Source organism: Diceros bicornis, chromosome 13 (assembly GCF_020826845.1).
Source record: "Diceros bicornis minor isolate mBicDic1 chromosome 13, mDicBic1.mat.cur, whole genome shotgun sequence".
Classification (NCBI taxonomy): Eukaryota; Metazoa; Chordata; class Mammalia; order Perissodactyla; family Rhinocerotidae; genus Diceros; species Diceros bicornis.
Window position 1 is genome coordinate 4,203,329 of NC_080752.1, and position 25,148 is coordinate 4,228,476.

The following is a 25,148-nucleotide window of genomic DNA, read 5'->3' on the forward strand; positions in this document are numbered from 1 at the left end:
AACACTTCCAAACACATTTTACAACGCCAGCATTACCCTGATACCAACACTAGACAAGGACACTAAAAGAAAATAAAATTACAGACCATCACCCCTGATGAACATAGATGCAAAACTCCTCAACAAAACACTAGCAAACTGAATTCAACAGCGTATTAAAAGAATTATACACTATCACCAAGTGAAATTTATTCCTGATATACAAGGGTAGTTCAACATACAAAAATCGATCAATGTAATATGCAACAGGCACTGCCGATGGGAATGTAAACTGGTGCAGCCACTATGGAAAACAACATGGAGATTCCTCAAAAAATTAAAAATAGAACCACCATATTATCCAGCTATTCCACTACTGGGTATTTATCCAAAGAACATGAAAACATGAATGTGAAAAAATATTTGCACCCCTGTGTTCATTGCAGCATTATTCACAATAGCCAAGACTTGGAAACAACCAAAGTACTAATCAATGGATGAATGGATAAAGAAGATGTGGTATATATTACAATGGAATACTTCTCAGCCATAAAGAAAGATGAAGTCATGCCATTTGCAACAACATGGATGGACCTTGAGGGTATTACGCTAAATGAAATAAGTCAGATGGAAAAAGTCCATATGATTTAACTCATAAGTGGAAGAAAACAACAACAACAAACAAACACATAGATACAGAAATTAGATGGGTGGTTACCAGAGGGGAAGGGGGGAGGGAGGATGGTAAAAGGGGTAATAGGGCACATGTGTACAGTGATGGATGGCAACTAGAATTTTGGTGGAGAACATGACATAGTCTATACAGAAGTAGAAATATAATAACGTACACCTGAAATTTATATAATGTTATAAACCATGTGACCTCAATCAAAAAAAGGAACAACCCTTTCCTATCCACCTATGCAGGATGCCCCTAAGAAGAGGCTCTCATCACATTCACGTTCACACATTTATCCCCCACATATCCATCCACCCCACCATCTGCCTCTCCACCCTCCCTTCAATCTATCCTTCCATCCACTTGATATTTACTGAGAGCTTACAATGTTCCAGGTTCCATTTACATTTGGGGAATATATCACTGGCCAAAGCAGTCTCTGCCCCATTGGAGCTTACATTAGGACAGGTTGTGCGTGTAGCCTGTCTGTCCCTGTGCCAGGGACAAGGTACCACTTATAGTAGATGCTTGATAAATGCTGAATGAGTAAACAAAATGAAAATATAAGTTGTGCAGTTTACACTGGGAAAATCCTAAACTGGCCCCTGCAGTGGTAGAGGTGATGGGAACAGAGGCGGACTCAGAATATCAAGACCCAGACTGACCACAAACCTCTGTGGATGTGGGCATGTCCCTTCCATTCTCTGTACCTCCATCTCCCTCTCTGCTAGGATGGGTCACAAGGACCAGGATGTCTCCCTGCCACCTGATGGGTCAATGGAGATAAGACAGCGTGAGTGGACAAACACCACCCCCAGGTTGGGGACACACAGGAGGGAAGCTGAGTTATTCCAATCAACCTCCCCATGGCCATGCTCTGCCTCTCAGAGCCATAAACACTGTCCCTTCCCGGATTCTAGGCTGATACCCAGTGTGTCCAAAGCTTGGACCTCTTTAGATGTTCAGAGTGTCCGCCTTCCTTCCTGGTATAGGGGCCCACTCAGTGGAGAAGCCCATCCCTGGTCAAGGGTGAGAAGAAAGCAGGGAGCGGGGAGAGATTGGGGTTTTCTTCCCCAGGTTCCCCACAGAAAGACTCTCCTATGAGTGAAGTGTGTCGGGTAGAGCACCGCGTGGGATGCTGACAACTGGGGCTCAGGCCCTGGCTCCACCACTCCCCAGCTACACCCACTGGGCAAATTACTTAACCTTCCCGAGCCCCAGTGTCTTCATGTGTAAAGTGAGTTTAATCAAGGACCAGCCTTGCAGGGTGGCTGTGTGGGGTCAGGGTGGAGTCGAGATTCACACCTGAGTTTGTCCCAAGCTTTCCCCTAGAGAACTGATTGGTAAATGGAGACCCTTCTGGGTTTAGGGGGTGGCCCCAGTGAGGTGGGCTGAGAACCACTCACTATTGAGGTAGAGGCTGTCCTTGTCCAGAGAATGGGGGCCCAGCTGGTGACACCACAGGTCTGCCAGCTCAGCTCAGGGAACACCTGCTTGGCAGGCAGGCCTGGGCCACTGGGGGGCTGCTGGTAGGTGCAGAGGAGGTCCACCCGTCTTGGCGCTATTCTTCACAGACCTGGGGAGGGAGAGGATGACCTTTGGGGGAATGCAGCCCACTCAGCACCTCTCCACCTGGTCACTGCACACCTCATATCATGTGTTCCAGCCTTGTTGAACTACTCACAGACTTTCCCCCGGCCATGCTCTCTCACGCCAGGACCTTTGCACATGCATGATATCTGTATGGAAGTCTCTCCCTTCTCTCCTTATCTGGGTAATTTCCCACTCATCCTTCAGGTCTCAGCTTAGATACCTCCTCCTCCTCCAAGAACTCTCCCAGCCCGGGTCGGGGACCTCTTCTGGTTCCCACAATACCCCATGCTTCCTCCATCACAGCCCTGTCACCTCTGTGTGAGCACGTATTGTTTGACCCTGTTCCCTCCAGACAGTGACCTCCAGGAGGTCAGAGCATGGGACAGTCTAGTTCACTATTGTCGCATCAAACCACCAGCCCTCAGCATATTGCCTGCTCCATGTAAAAACCAAAATCCTGATGAATGGATAACCAAAATGTGGTATATACATACAATGGAATATTATTCAGCCTTCATAAGGAAAGAAACTCGGACACATGCTGCAACATGGGTGAACCTTGAGGACATTATGCTAAGTGAAATAAGCCAAAAAGACAAGACAAAAAGACAAATATCATATCATTTCACTTAAATGAGGTCCCCAGAGGAATCAGATTCATAGAGACAGAAAGTAGAATGGTGGTTGCCAAGATCTGGGGGTAGAGGGAACAGGGGTGTTGTTGTTTAATGAGTACAGAGTTTCGATTCTGCAAGTTCTGGAGACTGTTAGCACAACAATGTGAATATACCTACCACCACCAAACTGGGCACTTAAAAATGGTTCAGATGGCAAATTTCACCTTTTGTGTATTTTACCACAATGAAAAAAAATCAGTTTCCTCCAAGATGCTACATGGTATAGAACCTGCTGATATCTTGGCTCTCCTCTCCTCCTTCTCTCTCCCTTGCTCTCTCTCTGCTCCAGCCACACTGCCAAGCTTGTTCCTTTGCACATGCCTCAGGACCTTTGCACAGGCTTTCCTCCCCTGCCTGGAACAATTATCATGGCTGAATCCTTCTTGCCAATTGTGACACAGCTCAGAAGTCACCTTCACAGGGAGGGTACCCTGTCCCCTGGGTACAGCTGCTTTCTCATCACTCTCTATTTATTTATGCTCCTCACCACCATACCCAATTAAAATCACTTTACTTAGATATTTATTGTCCTGCTTAGTATCTGTTTTCTGCATTAGATGAGGGCAGGAGCAGTGCCCGTCTTGTCACCATAGGACCCACCATTTTCCTCAGAGGAGCTGTACCACTGGCATCAGTTGAATGAAAATACGAATGGTGAAGCACTTCGGAAATACCAACAGAACACAAACTGACCAAGAGACAGGAGAGTAATTTCCCAGTGAGTACAGAGTGTCTGCCTGAGGTGATGGAAAAGCTTTGGAACTAGACAGCAGTGATGGGTGCACAACATTGTGCCTGTCATTGATGCCACTGAATTGTACACTTAAAATGGTTAAAATGGCTAATTTTATGTCTTTTATAATAATTTTAAAAGTTAATAACATAATATAAAAAATGGGTGCAGAAAAGGACCTCCTGAGAATAGCCCTCTACAACGGGGAGTGGCTCCACAGTCAGGAGTCCGTGTCCTTCAGTGGTGGGCCATGGGGGGTGGCAGTGTTCCCACCTTAGCAAGATGTCCTTGCAGTCTACATATTGGGGCCCCAGGCTGCTCCTCCAGAACAACAGGCTGAGCTGGAGAGCAAGGAGAGTGCCAGCGGTGGTCAGAGGTGGGCAACAGCCCCTAGGATGGGTCCCAGAGGGGAGGGAGGGGACGCAGGCCTCTCACCAGGTGCTGCAGGATGGTGTCCATGATGTTGAACTTGAGGGCGCTGGGGCAGTCCACGTGTCGAGTAGAGCAGGCTGTGGATGGCGAAGTTCACTGTGAATGGCTCCTCACTGACCTCCCCAGTTCAGTGCAGAGAGAGCTGAGGCTCGCAGGGAGGTCAGGGGGACCACTGTCCACCCCAGGGTGGGGCTTCACAGGACCTGTGCCCTCCTCCTGATAAGCCTGAGTGTCACTTGTTAATGGAGACACTCCAGCAGCAAGTAAGGGCAGGCTTAATGATTCGGGGGTGGAGATGGGCATATCCACCCAGGTCCAGAAGGGCTCTGTGAAAACACTGCTGGCTTTGTCCTTTCCCAGAAGGAAAGGCTGCAACTCGCCATGCTGATGCAGAACTGGTGACCCCAGATATTTTCACCCACACACTCTGCTCCCATCTCTATCTCTTTGTTTCTGTGCCTCTGTCTCTCTCCCTTTCCGATAGATAGATAGATAGATAGATAGATAGATAGATAGATAGATAGATAGAGATCGATCTCGATTTCTATCCAAGTCTATGTCTATATCTACATCTGCTAGGGTTGTCTTTTTAATCCACTGCATAGAAAATTGGTATACCTGCTGGTAAGGGCAGGAGATTGATCGATCGATCGATCTATCTATCTATCTATCTATCTATCTATCTATCTATCTATTATCATCGTCATCATCATCACCGTCATCATCATCACCATCATCATCATCATCATCATCATCATCATCTATCTTCCCTGCCCTTATAACCAGCCATGCCAATCTTCTATGCACTGGATTAAAAAAGCCTAAACATTTAGCCAATGCATTGCTTATCTATTCTAGAACCAGGACATGGGGCCCCTGGGTCTCACCTGCATCACATGTTCATTTATTCTCCTGGGGTCTACACAGGTCAGCCCAACTACAAAGGTCACCCCAACAATCCTAGCAGCTATAACCAACCTCTCTGCACCTCGATTTCCTCATCTGTAAGTTAATAATGATTCCTACTTCAAAGATTGTTATGAGGTTTAAACAAGGTAATTTTTGTAAAGTGCTAAGCACAGTGCTGGACACAGAGTAAATACTACATAAGGATTTATTACATAAAATAAGTAAGCAAATGTTTTCTGATCACTTACTATGTGCAGAGCTTTTTACATGGATGCTGGGTACTGGAATTACCCCCATGAAACAAAAGAGGAAACCAAAGTACAGAAATGGTCAGCTGCCCAGGGTCACATAGCTGGAGGGAGGGTCAGTCTGGTTGGACCCAGGTTCTCTGACCACTGAGTCCTTGCTTGTGACCTTCTCTGCTATGCTCTTGTTCAGACTCATGCTTCTGGTGTAGCGCTTAATAGTTGGGGTGACCTGTGTAGACCCCAACTATTCTGTGTAGAGAATATTGTAGTTCTCTATGTATAGAACTGTTCTATTCTATGTAGAGAAATAGAATAAATGGTGCAGGTGAGGCCAGAGGCCCTGTGGCCTGACTCTAGAATAGACAAGTGATGCAGGAGCTAAATACTTAAGACAAAACTCAGGAAGAAAAGCTTACCTCCTGTCTTCCCTTCCTCTCTCTGTTCAGCACTCCTTCTAAGCTTCCTTCTGTCCATCATTCCTTCCATCTTTCTTTTCTTTCTCCTTCCTTCTTTCTTTCCATCCATCCATCTTTTCTTCTTCCTCCCTCCATGCCTTCCTTCTTTGATTCCACCATCTATCTATCCATTCATCCATCTATCCATCCATCCATCCACCCACCCATCATTCCTTCCTACCCCACTCCTTACCTTCTTTCCTTCTTCCCATTCATACTTCCTTCTATGCACCCTTCTGACCATCCTTCCTTCCATCCCCTTCTTCCACCTATCCATCTCTCCTTGCATCCTCCCTCCATCCTTTCTTCTCTTCCATCCCTCCATCCATCTTTCCTTCTTCCCATCCTTCTTTTCTTCCTTCCATATATTTATATATCTTTCCTCCCTCTCACCTCTTTTTTTCTTCCACTCATCTTTCCTTCTTTCCATCTGCTCATCCATCTTCTCTCCCTCCTCCCATTCATCACTTCTTTCTTCCATCCATCCATCCATCCATCTTCCCTTCCCTCCATAGACACTGAATTTGTCCTATTATGCTCCAGGAACTATTCCAAAGACTGGATAGTGATAAGTAAGACACAGTCAATGGAGCTGACTTTAACTTATTTTTCCTCCTTTGGCCCATGAACTTGAATATAATAGGTGTACACAAAAAATCAGTATGTCTTTTGGAATAAATTAACTAATGATGAACAGCATTGAGAGCGGGACCATGAGTTTTGGAGTGATAGGAACTCTGGGTTCTATTATTTATTTGCTGTGTCACACGGTAGCCTCTCGAGTCTGAATTTCCTCATCTGTAAAATGGAGCTAAGTCAAACAGTTGTAGTGAGAATTAAAGGATAGAGTGTACGTGTTTTGGGATGGATTGTGTCCCCCCCAAAAGTCATATGCTGAGGTCCTCATCCCCAGTACCTCATAATGTGAATTTCTCTGGAGATAGGGCCTTTAAAGAGATAAGTAAGTTACAATGAGCCCATGGGGTGGGCACTAATCCAATCTGACTGATGTCCTTCTGAGAAGAGGAGACTAGGACACACAGACACCAGGAATGCGTGTGCAGATGGACAACCATCTGAAGAGGCAGCAAGAGGGCGGTCATCTGCAAGCCAAGGAGAGAGGCCTCAGAGTAAATCAACCGTGCCTGCACCTTGATCCTGGACTTCCAGCCTCCAGACTACGAGAAAATAAATTTCTGTTGTTTGAGCCACCCAGTCTATGGTATTTTGTTATGACAGCCCTAACAAACTAATACAGTATGTAACTTAGCATGGCACCTGGAAGGTAGTCAGTTTCAATAAATGTTCACTGAAAATCCAACAACTGGTGCAACGCTGATGTTGAGAGAGGGCTTGAATCCCGGCTCCACCACTAGGCAGCTATTGACTCTGGGAAAGCCCCTTCATGTCTCTGCGCCTTGATGTTTCATGGTAAAATGAGGATATTAATGGTGATGACGAAAGAGTTTAGGGAGGTAAGGTATGGGAATCATTTATCTGTCTCCTTGGATTTGCACTCCCAGGGCACATTTGGCAATGTCTGGAGATAGTTTTGGTTGTCACAGCTTTGGGGGGTTGGGGTACTGCAGGCACCTAGTGGGTACAGGCCAAGATGCTGATCAATAGAGGGCAGAGGACCACCACTCACAGCTAGATTTATCCAGCCCAGAATGTCAACAGTGACCATGTGTCGAGCACCCCAGTGTCTGACAAAGACTAGGTGCTGGCTGTATGTGAGCCTTCAGAAATGTTGACATGCAGTGTGGAGTTGGAGGCATGGGAGGCTGTGGGTGTATCCTTTGTGAAGGAATGGGGTGCATCCTTTATGAAGGAAATTAGTGCATACTTTCGAGTTGCTATGTTTTGTCATTTTGTTGCTAGTAAATATTGTGTGGGAGATTTGAGGCTCAGGATGATGGGAAGGTCCAGATCAGGGCCTGTGGGGACAACAGTGGTTGTTCCAGGTGGGGAGCTGGAAATGGCTGAGCTGAAAGGGAGGACCTAGCCATAGAGGACTGTGGGTAAGAAAGTCCATTATGCCTTACTGGGCCATCTTCTCTGGAGGTCTCACCTGAGCGAGGTCAGTCTGAGACAGGCCAACACTGGTGTTCCTGAACAAGGGTCTGAGCTGTTGAAGAAGGAGAGGGAGGTAAGTAGAAGGACTGAGCAGGACAGGGGGAGGGCTGGGATGAAGTGGGCAGGGTGGGCATCAGTTGGGAGGCAGGGAGAGATGAGGTGGGCAGGGGAGAGCTGGGCAGGGCTGGCATCATGGTGGTGCAGGAATGAGGTGGGTGGGGCTCTCACAAGGCACTGCAAGACCTTCTCTATTTTGTTGAACTTCTCTGAGCCCAGAGGCTGCATGTCCTCCATGTAGCGCAAGTTGTGATGGTGAAGTTAAGAGTGAAGGGACAGGGCAGGGCCAGAGACTGCAGTGAGGCTGGGAGAGAAGTCACACCCTGAGTCACTGCCTGAGCTAGATTTAGAGATTGTGGGGGAGAGTCTGGACCCACAACCCTGTTGCTCAGTGTATTCACATCACGTGCAAGAGCTCAGAATTTCTCCTCCCAGAATGGGAAACTTGATTGTGTTATTTTATTAATAGTAATGTTAATAATCACGACAATAAAAATGGCAGCAATAATAACAGCTGATGTTGGGTAGGAGCTTACTCCATGCTGCACTCTGTGCTAAGCACTTCCCATCCAGGATCTCATGTAGTCCCCACACAACTCCTGGAGGGGAGTTCTGTTACTTACCCCCAACTGACAGAGGATGAAAATGAGTCTCAGAGAGGTTAAGTCTCTTCTCCAAGGCCACACAGCTATTTTAGGGCAGAAGCTCAGATTCTAGAGTTTGAATGACTTAGAGTTGAGTCCTGTGCTTCTACAGGCTGTGTGACCTCAGAAAATCACTGAGGCCCCCAAGAACCAGTCTATGTCTTTCTTAAAAGGAGAAATAGCAGTGTCTACCTGCAGGGGCTGAAGGTCACACGTGCAAAGCAGTGTCCCCATTATGCGGCAATCAATGAAGGCTGCTGTCATTGCTTCATCATCACTGTTGTTATTATTGTGTCTGATTTCTCTGCTGACCCCTTTATTCTCTGCCCCTTGGGAATTAGTCCTGGATTTGCCCTTGACTATTTCCATTCCACTCTAGCAGAAGGTGAAGCTTTGGGAATTATTCCATAATGAACCACTGGATCTGGTCTCCCTTACTGGCCCCTCTCGGTCCCCGAAGGCCAACATGATCACAATTGGTCTCTGGAAGGTCACCTGGGATAGATTGTAAAAATGGTCGCAACTTCTTCACCTCCCTGCATCTACACCCTTACAATGTGTTGTTGCAGGTCCTTTCACCAAGAGCGGGGAGTCTATTTCTCCACCTCTTGACTCTGGCTTGGCCATTACTTGCTTTGGCCAAAGGGAAAAGAGAAACATGATGCAAGAAGAGGCCATAAAAGAGCTTTGCACTGGGGTTTGCCCTTTTTGGGTGCTACGAGCTCTGTGACCACCACATGAACAAGCTGAGGCTAGCTGTTGGATGATGAGAGGTCATGTGAAGGAGAACTGAGGCACCCACCCATCAGTCAGGCATCCTCCAGAAGCAGAGTCACCTAGCAACCCACAAGTGACTGCAGAAGCATAAGGAAGCCGAGACAGAGGAACTGCCCGGCTCATCTCTGTACTAGTGAGCAGTAATCAGTGATTGTTGTTTTAATCCAGTAAATTTGGGGGTTGTTTGCTATGCAGTAAAACTAACTGATACAAAACTTTAACAACAGGCAAAGGATGTATTAAAAGGAACCACTCCTTCTTGGAGTCAGAGAGCTCTCCAAATCCAGGGATGGAGCTGTACTGGTCTGTGATGAGGGCATGGTGCCAAAAATTCATCCTCCCCACACTGTCCCCTTGCCTTGATCTGTCTGTGTGTACTCTCTTGTCCTTTTCATTGCTAAGCATGGAGGCATGTAGGTGGGAAGAAAGGAGACATGGAGAAAAGGCTCTTACCTGCAGAGGAGGAGAAGGAGATTGGAGCCACTGAGGTTCTCAGAGAGGGTGTAGAAGTCACAGAGACTGATGAGGAAGCATCAGAAATGAGAACGGTGCAGCCTTATCACCTTGGAGATGCCAGAGATGGGGGTCTTGATGCCCAGCCTGAGTCACAGAAGGTAGAGGTGGCGATAGGTGGGTAACAAGGGCCCTAAGGTTTCCTTCCTCCATGAGGCCCTGGACTTCAGGAGGAGGAACCAGCTGCCTCCTCAAGACTTTGTAGGGTCATGGGGCCATCTAGGGTTTGAACACTTACCACTGGGGATGGAGGTCAAGGCCGGTCTGGTGTAATCTGTAGAGAGTGGGTAAGAGTGAGGTGGGATGTTTGAAAGGGTTAAGGAAGGGATGAAGGGGCTGGGCCATTGGTGGAAGAATAGATCGCATCAGGAGGTTGTGCCCCTTCCAGACAGTGGGTGGTGCCTCCTATAACCTTTCTCTAACTTTCTATCTCTCTCTCTTTGTGTATGATGCAGCCCTTGATGGTGAAGAGGAACCTCACAGGAAGAGAAGAGTGAGGAGAGAAAACTCTAGAAGCAGACATGGATGCATACTCTGGACAGAGCTCAGAGCATCAAGAGAAGAATCCACCTGGGGTACAGGAGGAGACCCTTGTCACCACCAGATGCTCACCATAGACAGTCCCTGTCCAGGATATAGAAACAGCCAGGTGACATCATGGGTCTAGTGGCTCAGCTCCCAGTAGAGCCCCTCTGTGTCCAGCATGAGGCCCTCAGGGTCAGGACGGTGGGTGCAGATGGTGTCAACTCCAGTGGCTGCTCCCCCTTTTCAGGCGTGGGGCAAGAAGGACACGTGTATAGGGACAGGACAGAGGGGCATCTCTGGTAGGACATCCTTATATCAGCCCACTTGTATGTGGATGAGCTACTCAGACGAGAATGGACATCTTCAAGCCACAAAGGACCAGAGTGGATGTTGAGAGTCAGGCAACCATTGGTTTACACCTTAGCATTGTCACTTGTTGAATAATTCACATAAGCTCCTATGACTCAGTTCTACCATCTTTGCAGCATGAATGTGTAACCACTTTGCTGGAATGTGATGGGATTCAGAAATGGTTGATATAAAATACCCAGCCTGGTGCCAGGTACATTCTAAGAGTTCATTAATTATTTAATTGCCTAATTAAACAAATGTTTACAGAGCACCCAGAGTCCTTAGTAAGACTGAACAGCAGCTCTGAACAGAGACTTATCAGCTTTCAGAAAGCTGATCCAACCCCATTTGGACTAGAGCATCTGAGAATGAGACACTGTATAGCTGAGACCCCCACCCACTGCCTCCTGCCTCTTGCATAACCAGCTCTCTGGGGCAGCCGGAGAAACTAGGCCTGAAGGGATAACCTGGGGATTCAGCAGGTTGCACTGCCAGAGAGCATTATTGGGGAGAAACAGGGTGTCCCTTGTACCTCAGCAGGATGGAAGCGACCTTGAGCTAAGCTGCTTCTAGCTCTGGTCTCCTAGAGACTTGATAAAGATGCAACATCAGTTGTGTTGCCTGGTCATGCTGCTTACGGTGAAAATGACCGCTGGTTGATGACCTGCATCTTTTCTAGGAGGACCATAAGTGGACATCAATACCCGGCAGGAAGCTATAGCTTTGGGCTCCCTTAGGTGTTTGGTGACCCTGTTAGCTGGGCAAGACTGCTACAAGAGATTGGTTTCCCTTTGGGACATGGGACATCTAATCCAGGGTAGTTCCCATTTGGGACATGGGACATCTACACAGGGTGGCTTTGGCACCTATCCATTGAGGTGTCATTTCCTGGCACATGGACAGTCACATGAAAGGCCAAAAGAATAGCCCTTGGACTGTTGAGAGGGTTCTTGCAAAAATGAAAGGCACAGTGCCGCTCTGCTGGCACGCCATTTCCTGCCCACATCCTTCTAGGTGAACTGAAGTCACATCTGGCCTATTCAGATCTTATAAGTCTGATTGTCTGATTGGATTTAGGATAACCTAGAGAGGGCAGTGCACAGGACTGGCACCAGGGCTGGGGATAGCACGAGGCAAACAAGGACCAAGAAACAACATTTAATGAGTACTCCCTCTCAGCGTTGTTCAAGTAGAGGGTTAGCACCTGGGGATGAGCACCTCCTTCAATAAATTTTGTGCACTCAGCACTTCGAGTGCCCACCCTGGTCTGGGCCAGGCCAGCCCAACCAGCTCACACCTTACTACACCTCCTAGGGCCAGACAAAGAGGAGGTCTCACCTAGTGCGGTCGGTCTGTAGCCAGTGCAGAGGGAGTCAGGGCTGCTGGAGTGAACAAGGGCTGGAGCTGAGGAGGGGGGAGCAGGCGAACAAAAAAGAAACATACAAGTCATCCTCATAAGTATGAACTTATTTGAACTTTCCACACCTTTTGGCAAGGGCCATATCAAAAATGTTTTGCTCTGGGTGGAAAGCAGCCCTGCTGTGGGACATGGCATTTCCTGTGCTCATAAGAAAGGAAGGGATAAGGATTTTCTGCAAGAACTGGGGTAGGTTGTGGGTGGGGGTGGGAGGCAGGCAGGTAATACAGCTATTATTGGAGTGAATGTGGACACAGACAATAGATTGAGATGATGCTTTGACATTATTCATTCTATCTCCCTGATCCTAGCAGTCATTGCTCATAGAGGAGTAAAAAGCTCCAAGCTCACAGAGAAAATATTTCTCAGCCCTTAATATGTTAACATGATCATTTGTTGACGTCTAAAGTACTTATTGAACATTAGGTTATCGTGTCCTTTTAAAATATGTCCACACATACTTGGCACTCCTACCTTCAAGAGATGGAAACTTCTCCCCTTCCCTTGGGTGTGGGCTGGACTCCATGGCTGGCTTCAAGTGAATAAAGTGCAGTGGTGCTTGTGGCTTTAGAGGCTAGGTCATAAAAAGACCCTGCAATTTCTGTGTTGGTGGCTTCCTTCTTGGATCACTTGTTCTGGGAGAAGTCAGCTGTCACATCCTGAGGAGAGTCCCACATGACAAGGGACTGAGGCCTCTAGCTAGTAGCCATGTGAGGGAACCTCCTTGGAAGCAGTTCCTCCAGTCCCAGTCACGTCTTCAGATGACTGCAGGCCCAGCTGACATCTCAACTTTAACCTCAGGAGAGACCCTGAGCCAGAGCCTCCCAGCTCAACTAAGCTCCCCATTTCCTAACTGACAGAAACTGAGTTTACATTTGCAAGTAATTTTGCATCACAAAATCGCATTTATCCCTAATTATACTATTAGAAGAGCTTGTCCTTCTGGGTATATTTTATATAAAATGAACAAAGAGAGTAGAGGCAATACAAACATTTAAATTTAAATTGCTATGGGGAGATTACTGACTTGTTAGAAAGTGATGGAGCAAGCATAATGCCTACTAAGTTTCACGGTTTTTCTGCCAGAATGCTGAGATGGATGACCATGAAGTCCAGTTTTCACGAGAGTGACTCCTTCCAGTGATAAAATTAATTTCCCTATAAAACAAATAATAATTCTCATTCAAGAAATCTTAAAAATATGACCTGCTCTCTGGCTAAAAGAAAGCAAGGCAAACTGAGCAAATATCAGTGGAATAAATTCTGTACACAGACCTTATGGCAGCATTGTTTATAATAGTGGAACTAGAAATAGTCTCAGAGTCTATCCAAGAAGGAATAGTTAAACCATGGTATGCCCATTCTTTGGAATACTTTTAAGACATTAAAAACAGCAAGTTAGAATTATGTGCACTGATATGGCAAGACATCCATGGTCTATAATATGGGAAATAGCCAATTGCAAAACAATTGTATGATGAAATTTATGTTAAAAAAAGACTTTATGTGTATATATTAATTCATAGAAAATGTCCAGAATAATAAACCCCAACCTGTTAACAATAGTTTCTTCTAAGAAGGGGAGTGAGCCCGGAGGGAAGGACATAAAAGGGGAGACTTTCACTTTACTCTATATAGATCTGTATAACTTGACTTGTTTTTACAGTAGGTATTTCTTTTACAGTTAGAGAAAGAAGAAATAATGAGCGTTGTTGCCATCTGGCAGCAGGGCACAGCATTACCTTCATCGTTATCTGTACTGTATGTTACTGCACAGCACGGATCTGTAGCAGAAAGTCCGGGAGAAATGAAGACAAAGAAGAGATGATACCTGCAAAAAGTTAGTGGAATATTTTTACCTAACAAACTTTCCAGGTGAGTAGTGGTCAGTATTAGCCACTGCTCCAGCTTACTCAATAAACCTAAAACCCACCCAGAGTAAGCCAGGGGACACGGAAGGCCACGCCCCACTAGTCCACTCCCCGCCCAGGGCCTATTTGTGCAGGGTGATTACCATCAAGCAGACAATGGACTCAGGACAGGGTGTGTGCCTTTGGGGATGCTGGCAGAGAGGCACAACATGGAACACTAGGTAAGTGTACACACCCGAGAGGCAGAGCTCCAGGTGGAGATTCAAAATGTACCAAGAAATCATGTGAAGCGAAGGAAGCTACTCAACCTCTCTGAGCCTCGGTTTCCTCCCCTACAAAATGGGGATCATAGTTCTACTTCACAGAGCTGTTGGATAAGATACATAAAAGTGCCTGCAACAGCCAGTGTCCATGTTATTAAGAAGGTAGTATCATACTTCCAAATCAATGAAAACAATAATGTTGATGAGACCACAGATGAGATGCCCAGCTTCGTAAGCAGCCCCAGCAGCATGAGAATGAGAGGAGCTCCAAGTACCCAGCGTTCTTCACAGCTCCACTGCAGAGGATGAACCTGGGGCTACAAGATCAGGAAGTGCCTGTTGTACAGTGACTTGTGTAGTGGGGGTGGAAGCCCTAAAGACACAGTTACACACAAATGGCTCCTAGGAAATCACGTTGATTGGAACAAAGCAATCGACTTAGCAGATAGGAACGGGAATGGGGTGAGCAGGGGAGGGTTGGGGCCACAAAATCTAACAAAAAACACAGAACCACAACAAGCACCCGGCACTGTGAACAGCTGCTGTGGTTGCACCAGGAGACAAACCTTTTGAGATAGCCACTGTGGGGACTGCTGGGAGCACAGTGGTCACTGCCGCCACACCCCAACAGCAGTGTATGTGAACACACAGATCCTAACATCTCCCTCTCTATCAATCTTTGTTTCAGGATGACTGATACCCTCATGTTACAACAGCCCCATCCAACACTTGTGGACTAGCATAATCCGAAACCCCCTAAAGAGGGCACAGGACAGAGGAGGATGAGAACACTGAGGGATGGGGGAGTGGAGCTGCACTTGACCACACAGACTATCACCCAGACACTATTTAACACAAGAGAATAACCCTAGGACTGTGATGTGGTCTGACTACCTCATCTTGCCACATTCATAGATACCACACATTTTTTCCTTCCTTTATTTACAAAGGTGTGATGAATTTGTGCATAATTAGTTCATGAAGAGGGAAATTCTTCACGAAGTAATAGGGTCCAGGTTCCAAGACCAGGTTTCTCAGTCCCTTTGATAGTACACTACACTCAGGAATCAGAAATGCAACCTCTTAGAATGTGTAATATAAACAAGATTTATTTTCATGTATATCAACACTTAGGTTTTTAAAGATAAGATAAATCACGACAGCTGCTAACTATTCCTCTACAGGTTTCAACAAGTCACTTAAAACTCTTTAGTTAACTTACCAATTTCAGGAAAAAGAAAAATTTGACAATTCAGGTTTTTTTGCTTTTGCATTCAAACGCACAGTACAGGGAAGAGAATGAGCAAAAAAATTTCACTGGGAAGGTCTTGCTTGCCTTTTATCTTTTGCAAATGAGCAGTATATCTTATGTCCTGTTCCTGTCACTATTCTAATTAATTTTTAAGGATATATGGTACAATTGACTATCCATAGATGTGTTTATCTTGGTACCACCCTGCAATCAAAGGAACTGTTCTTTGAATGAAGGAACTGTCCTTCATCCATTTCATGAATCAAAGACTGTCCTAATGAATTTAGGGACATCAATTATTAAGAAGATAAGTGGAAGCAGAAGTGCTCCTGGATATTTACATTTCCAAACAGAAAACTTCAACAGATCAGACCAGGCAAGTTAAGGTCTACACCACTGACTGCTGTCTGTGATGAGCTTTCCATTCAAAGCAGAGATGTTCAACATGACAGGTTTCAAATGCTGCCCAGGTGCTCCACACCTCGAACAAGGCTCTCCCAAAGCTCTAACACTGTTCCTGAGGCATCAGAGTCACAACTTGTGTCTCTAAGAAACTGGCCAGTCAGGCCTGAGCTGAGATCAAGCTCATCAATGTAAAGTGTAAATCATCCTAAGGTTAAGTTGTTCTCGGAGGTCTCTACACTTGAGTAAGTTGGTGAAAATGGCCCACTAGGTACTTGGCTGGGAATTGGGGTTGTTCTCCTCTGCTCTCAGCAGATCCTGGGGAAACCAATGGTTAGCCTCACCAATGCCTCAACTCCCACATCCATGAAAAAGGCGCCCCTGAATGTGACATTTTCAGGAAGCAACAGCCAATGTTACCACCCCTGTAAACTCCGTTCAGGGCCACAAGGGCGAATTTCTCCCCAAAGCTGCTGAAATAGCCCACTTTGGCTGGCAACAGCAGAGGACAGCAGGCAAAGTGGAAAGTTCTTGGGATGTCAAACCACTTCCCATAAGCAGTTTAGAGAAGCAAGTAGCTTCCCGGGCCTGGACTAGGCATGATGCTGCAGAAAGAGCCACAGGCACGCTGGTGGGAGGAGCAATCAAACCACGGAGGTTAGTGGTCGGGTGATGGGGGAGGAGGTCGGACTTCCCACTTGATTCAGGGCAAAAGAGAATTGCACGCAGCAGGCCACCCGCTGCACATCGCAGCCGTCACACCCCACTAACTCCCTAGTCCGGGTCCTCCCCTCACATCCCTCTCCGTAACTCAGTCCACGTGGGACAGGCGCAACACCAAGGTCAGCAGCCAGAGGGCTTTGGACCTCAGCCAGGCCCCCACTGCCCTGCCCCTCCCTCCGAGGGCTGAGCCGCCACGAGCCCAGCGCACCCTGGGAGTTGTAGTCCTGCACCCCCGCAGACGGCCACAGGCAGTGGTTAAGAGACTACAGCTCCCAGCATGCGCTGTGAGGAGCCCCGCCTCCCGCCCTGTCCCTCCACTCCACACGCCGAGGGTGGTCCTAGCATGGCCAGTGGAGCATGGACCTCCCCAAACCCCCCACTCCCCCAAGAAATTGGACTTCCCGCAGACTTGCGAGTGTTGTGGCGCCTCTCGCAGCTTCCGTGAGGCGCCATGGATACAACCGGTCCTCCACGAGCTCGGCACCCCTGCTTCGCACCCCGCCCCAACGTGCCCCCACCCCTCCTCGCCTGCCCCTCCGCCACGCCCACTCTCCACCACGTGCCCCGGCAGGCATGCGCAATGCTGCCAGCCTAGCACGTTGAGGCCAGCACCCAGTTGGGCCTGCGGCTAACCTCCCAGGCCGTTGCAAAGGCTGCTCGGAGCCCAACAGAAGCGCTCTGGCCAGTATTTGAAACCATAAGTTCACTGGCTAAAATGGAAATACTAGGTACGTGGGAACCTGGAACTTGCCTTCATAAAGCCACCTTTCTTGGCAACCCCTCCACGCCTCTAGGCTGCCGTGATTCTCCCTCTGGACCCCTCGGTCAGGCTCACTACAGAGTGCCCCTTGGACCCTGCCCAGCTAAAGGGCCCATACCTTGGTCACGCCTGTTAGAAGGACTGCCGTAAGCCTTGTTTATAAAAAGAAGAAAACATCCCCGTGAACAGCCCCCATTCCTGCATTGTACAGACAGGGAACTCAGACGAACAGGTAAGTGACCCCCCAAGCCCCTTCTCTGACGCCCCACACGGCTGGTTCACTGGGCTTCGTTATCCCAGTGTGGGCCTCTTGGCCTAAGTAACACAGGCACCAGGACCAGAAGTCCCCAGTGGTCCCTTTCAAAATGTTGGGGAAGTTTGTGTAGGAAGGTAATATGCAGTTTCAGCATTTCTGCCTTACAGTACAGCTCCTTTGGAACCACTTTTAATATCCTTTTTAAATATCCCTTTGGAACCACTTTTAATAATTTGTTGCTGTTGAGGGTTACACTGATAGTTCTCTTAAGTAATCTTCCTGTTTAGTTTCTCTGAAAATTCCAAGTTCTACATTACTACCTGCTTCTCAAATGAGTATTGACAGTCCCAATTCTGTACAGGGAGGATGCAAAACAGCAGAGTATCTGTGGCGCAACTTTCTGTAGCGTCTGTTTTACAACAAGATTTGGAAGAAATGACGTTAAGTAATTTCCAAGGTAAGTAAATAAATTTTTAAAACTAAAACAAGACTGGGAAGTCATCTGCCATTAATAACTGCCTGTAATTTGTGCCTGAAATGTCATACTTTCTCTGAGATAAAACTACAGAGAACCTATTTCCCATTATTTTAAATAGCAAAAATTATAAGACATAGCAAGTCCTGGAAAAACCCTAATCATTTCCTCAGTCACAATACGACACCTAGATATAAGTTTCAGATAACAGGTTAGGATGTAAAATGCTTAAAACATGGCTTCTTGGTCACCTCCCATTTAATGTGGTTGCTAACACAGTTGCTTTGTGCAGTAGCAGTTGCTTCTCTTAGACCAGCAACATCAGATATTGTCCATCTTGTCCACACTGCAAAGCTTTGCAAAGTGACTAGCATGATTGATGGTCTACCAATTGTGTTTGGAAGCAACATGAAGCTTTTCTAGCAAACCATTTAGTTTAAAATGTATTTTTTGAAAACTGAGTGTAAATTTTATATAAATATCCCCCTAAAAAATGTATTGAGTGATGAATAGCTACTATGCAGTTTGGGTATTAAAAACAAATGGGTTCTTCCAGGCAAATGTTAATTGGGGTTATGTTCTGTGAAGTATACCTGTTTTAGGATATAGATGGCAAAAATCCCATTAATTTTAAAGATTAAAGTTGTCACTGAGTAAACTTGGGCTGAGAAGTCCTTTCAGGCTCGTACCCAAGTTCTGGAGTCCTGGGTCTGAAGTGATTCCTGGCCAGCACCCGCTTACAAACCTGCCCTAATGCTGTGTGTTAAACAAACAGACCCCTGTGACCCCAGATTCCTCTCCATTCTGCTGCTCTGCTCCATTCAAGCTGCCTCTCCTCACGTTTTCTCCTGAACTGATTCCATTCCAGTTTTCTCTTTACCACATCGCTGGAATGGCTTTTATCCAGGTCACCAGTGATTTCCATTTTGCTAAATTCAAGGTTAACTTTTTGTTCTTATCTCACTCAACCTTTCAATGCACTCAACCTTGCATTTGACACAGATGATAAAATTGAGCACTTCCACCATCTTGAAACACTTTCTTCTGGATTTCCAACCCCCGCTTTCTGGATTCCCTTCCCCTTCACTCTATTTCCTCCTCCTGTTCCTTCTCCTCCACCAGATCTCTGGTAATCCTCACCTTCTTCTCTTTGCTGTGTGCCCTCTCTTCTCAGAGATGCCACCCAGTTTCCCAGCTTTGAATACCATCTGCTGATCACCCCCAGGTGTGGGTCCTCTTCCCTGAGGGGAGCACCCAGGAGTCATCCTTGACTCTTCCCTTCTGACCCCACATGCAATCTCACAGCACGTCCTGGTGGCTCTCTCTGCAGCAGGCATCCTGATGGAAGCTTCTTCTCACTGTTTCCATTTCTACAACCAGGTTCAGCTGCCTTCCTCTCTTACTGGTCTACTGCCAAAGAAAGCCTCCTAACCACCTCCCTGCTTCCTGTCTTGCCCTCTTACAGTCCATTCTTCACTCAGCATCCAGAGTGATCTCTTGAAAATGTGAAGAACATGATATATGCCACCCACCTCCCCCATTTAAATTCTGCCATTGCTTCTCATTGCAATAGAAGAAGAGCTTGGATAACCTGGACCCTGCGTCCCCCTTCAGCCTCCTGTCCTGCCTTGCGTGTTCAGACTATTGTGTGTCAGATTTTCTGGTATCTAGAACTGAAAGTAATCTTAACTCACAAACAGATATTAAATCATAGAATCTAGAGCCTAGGGCATGGAAGGAAAAGTCTAAGAGAGAATGAAGGGCCAAAAATGTTTTTTTAAAGCATGAAAATATAAAAGAACTGTGTGAATGTTCCAAAAAGAATGTAGTAACTAATTTTTAAAAAAGTGAGCCAACAGACTTGCAAAGAAATAGAAATACTTTTGACCATAATCTGAAAACAAAAAGATATACTTAGTAAATATAAAAGGACAAAAATTTCACTCTTTACATTTCTGGGCCATAATGGAATAAAATTAGAAATAACAGAAATAAAGAATTTAAAGGTGTTCAAGCCCTTGAAAATGTTAAAACATTGTTTTAAATAAATTCATGCCTGGGTCAGGGTTCATATACAATATGCAGTTACGATACCTATAAACACACATGCTTGCTAATATATCACATCGAGATGTGTGTAGTGGTGGTGAAAGGAGAGAGCTCTCTGACCCAGAAACTCCTGGAGTGACCCAGAAACTCCTGGAGTGACAGGGTTATGTTCTCAGAACCCTGGCACCACCCTGGAGTCATTTCACATCTCATGACAGGTGGGAGCAGCAGTGGAGGCTGTGCTGGGATCTGTAACTGCTGCAGACACTGGTAATAAACCCGAGGCACCCCTCCTGCTGAGCCTGAGCTGGACCTGAGTGTCCTTTCCAGCCCAGGGCTCTAGGCAGCCACCACGAGTGGATCTGTGCTGCCGCACAGGGTCACAACTGCCCTCTGATGGCAGCAGGGTGGAAACTGGCACCAGCAGCTGACATGGAAAGAATTGATGGCCTCAGGAGACTATATAGTCCATCCTTGGGAGGGCTCAGGACCCCAGCACTTCTGGTCAGGACTCAGAGCCAGGCCGCTTCACCTCCTCTCCCCTCAGCTGCTCTCCCTCTGGCTGCCGTGGAAATCGGGGAAGCACATATCGTGAAAAATGGCAGCTGTGTAGCTGTGTCAGCACATGGAAGTGTACAAATGAAGGAAGATTTAAAAAGCAGGACACAAAACAGTTTGTGCGGTCTGATTAAAGTGCGGTCACATACGTTCATAAACAAGTTTAGGAGAGAATTTGGAAGTGGCTGAAATTTTTATAAAGTTCATTCTTTCAGTTTAAATTTAAAAACATATGTTTAGAAATAAACTTGGCATATAAAAAATTTAAATCTTAGCCATCCAGAAACTTAAGATATCTAGAATGAGGCACTTCCCAAAGGTCTGTGTAATTCAGATTTTACTGTAGCTTGAAAACTGTTAATGAATAACGCAGCTGATGAAATAATATACATTCACAGAGAAAGAAACAATTGCTATAATATATGTATATATATTATATATAGTAATACAATATATAATAATACATAGCAATTGCAATAATATATAACAATAATATATATATAAAATATTGAACACGTATAATGAGTCAGGCACTGCCATAAGCACTTTATATTCATTACCTCACAAGAATTCTCTGTGAGGTAGCTTTTACTATCTTCAATTTAGAAGCTAATTAGTAAACAATACATAGAGTTGAATAAGAAACTACTTGGAACATGCGAGGCTGTCAGAAATACAATATTGAATGAAAAATGCAAGTTACAGAGTATATATAGCACATTTATAGAAAGTTTAAAACTTAAAAAGTTGAACAATGTTTACAGACACATATCTAGTAAAACTATAATGAAAGTCAAAGGAACAATGTATTTGTTTTTAATAATCAGATGAATGATTTTCCTGGGTGAGGAGGCAGAGGGTAATATTTCATAAGGGCCATGCAGACAGCGTCAAAGGTAGAGAGAAAGTTTTATTTATTAAGCAGGTGATAGGTACAGGGTGTTTATGTTTCTTCATGTCACATATATATATATATATATATATAATTTTGTATATATAAATTGTTCAGAATAATTTTCTTATTTTAAATAACTTTATTGAGATAAAATTCACTTACGTTACCATTTGTTCATTTAAAGTGTACAATTCAGTAGATGTTCGTTTACTCGTGTGTATGTGCAGCCACACCACAGTGAGTCTTGGAACATTATTATCACCTCGGAAAGGAACCTCGTCCCCTTTAGCTATCACCTTCCCATCACCCCCCCTCCCCCCGCCCTAAGCAACCACTAATCTACTTTCTGTCTCTATAGATTCTCCTGTACTGGACATTTTATATAAATGGAATCATATAATACATGGGCTTTTGTGATTGGCTTCTTTCACTCAGCATAGTGTCTTCAAGGTCCATCCAAGTTGTAGCATGTCAGTACTTCATTCCTTTTTAGGACCATCAACAATTTAAAAAAAAATTTATCATGAATGCTGATGCTTGAGGAGAAATAGTTTAATTAGAAGGAAATGAGAAAGAAAGATTTCTCTGGAGATCCTCAAGAATCTTCAACTACTTCCAAGTTCTCTGCAGGTGGGTGGTAGGTTTCCCATTCCAGAATGTGACTGAATTTTTCCAAAGCTGGGAATACTAGACTGTGGGGTGAATTTTTGGTTCCCAAGTTAATGTGTATGAAGCAGAGAGTGGAAGAAGAGTTATTTTACTGAGGAAAAGGGACAAAAACTGGTGAAAGAAAGAGCTACAGCAGGAGAGAGGGAGGAGGTCTGCATGGAGCAGGGTTAACAGAGCTGGGAGCAGTGAAGGCAGAATAAGAAGGGCAAGCACAGCTTGGGGACAGACTCAGGGGAAGAAAGAAAGGGAAGAGGTAAGAACATCAGGTCATAAATCTCCGAATTCTCCAACCACCAGAGTAACTGGCCCCGGGGGCCTGGTTATCACCTCCCTGAAGGGAGCTGGGGCTGGGGGGGTGCAAAGGAAGGAAGTCCATGTACAGGCAGCATCTCTGTATTTGTGGAAGTCCACAGTGTGAGGTGTGGAAATTTAGGGAGAACCTATATTTGGTATTCATACCAATTTAAGCACCAATCATGTGTATACATGTCTCTGTGCATTTCTCTGTAACTCAAGAGATGAAACTTTAGACAAGGGGAAGAGGAAATCAGTACCCGTGGGTTGCCCACTGTTTGCTGGGTAACTTGTAATTAGCGTGTCATTGAATCCTGGCATCCCAACAGCTGTTAGTTAGCTGTTGCTGGATAACAAGCCATCCCAAAACTTTTTTAGCTCATGATTGAGCTGGTCAGCAGTTCCGGCCAGGCTCAGCTGGGCTCCCTCATGTGTGTGGTCAGCTGCTGGCTGCAGGGGGGTGCTCTGCTGCTGGGATAAGCTGACTGTTCACTGGGCACCTTGGTTCTCCTCCCCAGGGTTTCTGATTCTTCAGCAGGCTCACATGGGCTTGTTCTCATGGAGATGGCAGGGTATTGAAAGAAAAAGCAGAAGCATTCAAGACCTTATGAGCCTAGGCCTGAAACTGGCACACTGTCATACCCACTGCATTCTATTGGCCAGGGCAAATAAGGCTGGCCCCGAAGCAAGGTTTGGGGAGCAGATTCTGTCTCTCAATGGGAGCAGCTGTAAAACCACATTGCAAAGAGCATGGATACAGGGAGGGATGGAGAATCACTGCCATTTTTGCAGTCAGCGTCATATGCCTTTTCTTGCAGATGAGGTTTATATAATTGTTCCAAGTCAAGGAACTTGTCCAAAGCCCCACAGCTACTAAGTGGCCGGACTGGGCCACAGTGTCAACTTCACCTGACTCCAGAGCCACCCACAGCCACCAGACCAGGCTCCTCCTGCAGCTTCTCTAGTCACCCAAGGTTCTGGAGAGGAACAGTTCTGCAACAGAAGCAGGGTTCGTTTGAGATTCACATCCATCTAGTACTCTTCGCCGTTAGGAATTTTCCCCTTGAAAGAATGCTGAAGCATTTTGGAAAGATTTGGGATAATTTAGGGAAATGGCTGAGGGCTGAGTTTAGGATATCAAAGTCCAACATTATGTATATTTTATTTATAATCATTGGAGAAATTTGACATCACATTTGTTACACTCCATGTGTTTACAAATTCTTTTCATGCTTTTTTAGTATTTGTAGGCTATTCATGATTTTCAACACAGACTAAATCAAACTACCGTGCCTGAAATAAGCTCTTACTCTGAGAGCAAGAGCCCTAAAGATAGATCTGCTGAGGAGACGCTTGCTCCTGCTGCAGTTTAGCCAGACAGCTGAGTTAAGTTCTGAAGCAGTCTTTTGATTTCGACAAGGCGAAGCTGGTTTCTAAGACCGCAAACTGAGGCACTGCGATGGGGCAAGTCCCATAGCCCTCACAGAAATACTTACAGCTGATGCCCCCCCAACCCTAAGCCAGTGGTCCTCGCCCCTGACTGCACATTAGAATCACCTGGAGGGCTTTTAAAGTTTCCCCAAACCCATGGTTTGGATCAATTAAGTCAGAATCCCTGGAGTGGGGCCCCCGTATCACTGTTTTCAAAGCTCTCCAGGTGATACAGTGTGCCGCCGAGGCTGGAGAGCACTGCCTTAAGCCTACAAGGTTTTGGTTTGGTGAACTTGTTACAAATGGTTCCTCAAATAAATGTAAGAACACTTGTCGCTGAGCTGTAGCCTTTAAGTCTCACCTGCATTACCTACTTACTACTCTTTGCACGAACCAACCCTTGCATTTCAACCCAGTCTCTCAGGTCTTGAGTGCATGCTGTGCACACAGCACTGTGCTAAGTGTCAAGGCCTTGGTGAGCATCGTCCTCGGGATGGACTTTGCTGGAAAAAGATTGCATCATAAAAACTCAAAACCATGCCACTTACCAAATTGAGGCAAAAATGGAAAGACATAGGGAGTCACCCAGGGGTAAGGACATTAATAGATACTTTGGAATATTAAAAATCCATCTGATGATGCCGTGAGTGAATGTGTTCCACTTTAAAACAAAACACTGTTAATCTGAAATGTTGAGCTTAGGATCTTTGTGCAAATATGTAGGATTTAAAGTTTTTATTGATATATATTTTGCATACAGAAATATATGCAGAAATTGTTTATGTAAAGCTAGATGAATTATTGGAGTGAACACTTGTGTAACCTAGAACTAGAACCAGCTTTGCTCATGCCCCCCACAATCACTTTCTCTCTGCCTCCTTCCCAAAGGTAACCAATATCTTACCAGCTAACTGTAGATCAGTTTTCTTTTTATTATAAGTGTTTTATTACAGCAGATTTTGAACATATACATAATAAACGAAATAGCACAGTAGACCTGTCACTCACCTTCAACAACTGAGTTCCATTCCCCATCACTCACGTTACTGTGCATTTAGGGTTTTTTTGTGGGATAAGATGTACATACATTGAAAGGCACAAATTTCAACCATACAGTTTTGACAAACGTTTAAATATACCATATAACCTTCACTCCTTTTAAGAATAAAATATTTCCATTACCCC

General features: G+C 45.6%; 1 long non-coding RNA gene across 2 annotated transcripts; it reads right to left on the reverse strand.

Annotated features, from left to right (window-relative positions):
• Positions 1–7,804: 7,804 nt before the first annotated feature.
• LOC131412499 (uncharacterized) lies at positions 7,805–9,798 on the reverse strand. 2 transcript variants are annotated; one of them, XR_009221798.1, is made up of 3 exons: positions 9,713–9,798; positions 8,010–8,131; positions 7,805–7,833 (listed from the first exon to the last, which is right to left on the reverse strand). It is a non-coding gene; the product is annotated as an uncharacterized LOC131412499 (long non-coding RNA). The 2 variants fall into 2 exon arrangements; XR_009221797.1 differs by lacking the exon at positions 9,713–9,798 and adding an exon at positions 9,638–9,673.
• Positions 9,799–25,148: the final 15,350 nt, after the last annotated feature.